The sequence below is a fragment of the Euphorbia lathyris genome, chromosome 1 (assembly GCF_963576675.1).
Source record: "Euphorbia lathyris chromosome 1, ddEupLath1.1, whole genome shotgun sequence".
Taxonomy (NCBI): domain Eukaryota; kingdom Viridiplantae; phylum Streptophyta; class Magnoliopsida; order Malpighiales; family Euphorbiaceae; genus Euphorbia; species Euphorbia lathyris.
The window spans coordinates 45,799,683-45,801,603 of NC_088910.1; positions in this window are offsets into that span (position 1 = coordinate 45,799,683).

Below are 1,921 nucleotides of genomic sequence, written 5' to 3' on the forward strand. Positions count from 1 at the left end.
CGAGATATTAACGAGCCAATACCGAGCTTACCTAGGGTTCGGCTCGGTTCGGCTCGGTTGCACCCCTAGTCCTATATAGACCTGTCCATGGGCCGGGCTCGGGCCGGGCCAGTCGGGTTTTTTTAAGTAAAAATGCTCAGTCCAAGCCCAGCCAGCCCATAATTAATTTAGGCGGGCTCGGGCTTAAAAATCAAATCCCGAGCCCAACCCATATAAGCCCACCTAAATATATATATATAATTGTTAATTATAAAAAAATAAATATTATACTTAAAAATAAATATTTATATAAATAAATATTTATTAATTAATATTAATAAGCGGGCCGGGCTTGGCCGGTCCGTGTTATTTTTATTAATCCCAAGCCCGCCCAAAAAATAGGCGGGCTTTGGCGGGCTTGGGCCGGGCTGGACCGATGAACAATTTTTATTGTCCAAGTCCGGTCCAAGGGACACGGGCCTGGGCGGGCCGGGCGGGTACCCGGGCCCGTGGACAGGTCTAGTCCTATATATACATAAAAGATCAATCCAAATCAAACGAGTAGATTTCACATAAATGCTTACTAAACTTTATATCAATCAACTAGATTTCAAAAAGTAATAAATAAGAGTAGAGTAGATGGTGTTAAATATTACGAAATAATAGTACATATATACGTTTCCACAGAATAAAGGTAGAATAAATACCAACTTCAATGTGATAAGGAACAATACTCAACCAAGCACAAGACAGCTAAATAGTTTTTGGGGACTGAGTATAGATCTCGAAGATTTTTGAATCGGATTGAATACCTGAGTAAAAAATCTAAAATTGAATTAAATCGTTTACTTTTTTTAGGATCAAACCGAATTGTACTATTAACTTAATTAGGTACAATTCTGGAGATTTTCAACTTTTTAATATTACTGAGTAAATATGTTGGAGATTCTAGAACCGGATCGAATATTCGAAAAAAATAATCAAGAATCGGATTGAACTATTGAGTTTTTCTTTTAGACCGAACCGAATTATACTTTGAATTTATTAAATAAAATTCTAAATATTTTCAAATCTCCGAATCGTACCGAACTGTACTCACTCTTAGTATAAAGTATGGATTTTTTTAATAATTTTGCTAAATTGCTCAATTCAAGACTAATCGGCTATGAATTCTTTCATATTTTTTTTTTTATGTATATACTAAACCTCAAATTCGAGATCTTAAAAATTAAATAATTTAACGTTTCTAACCATTTAAACCAACTTTAATTACATTAATATGTTAATTTTATAATTGTAGGGATAGTAGAGATTTATTAGTATAGATTATTGCATTGTGGACGTGTTGAAAAGGTATGGTCTGTTTGTTTCAATTGCTCCTGTTTGCTGTTTGCTATTATTGTTAGCTGTTACGAATAGACAACATATATTAATTGATTTTTTTTTCTAAAAAACCGTGTTTCGAATTTTTACCAAATGTTTTTTATTTCATTTTTAAACTTAAAAGACAACCAAAAAAAAAGTTTCGCAGAATATATGTAAATTGGGTCTTAAAGTAGAGCAGGAATTTTCAGCTCCCTCCCAAATATCTCGAACCCCAATTAGTTGTGGCTTTTACTTTGGAATATTTTCGTTTTCGTTTCTTTTGACAAACATTTCATGTTTCTTCTGTTTTTTTTTTTTTTTTGGCTTTGATGCTCAACTTCCTACCATTTTAAACTTTCTTATTCAACATATATTTATGGACCATAAAATAATTGTTTTATTTTAATTGTTTTCGTCAATGAAATAATTAAAATATAAAAAACATAAAACAAAGAAGTAAAAGTAATGTCACACCCGACCCTAAACGACCTCAATCGGCATCGGACATGAAATAGAAAGATCATAATCAGTACTTATGAGTCTCCAATTTATCCAAATATCATTATATTACAATTGC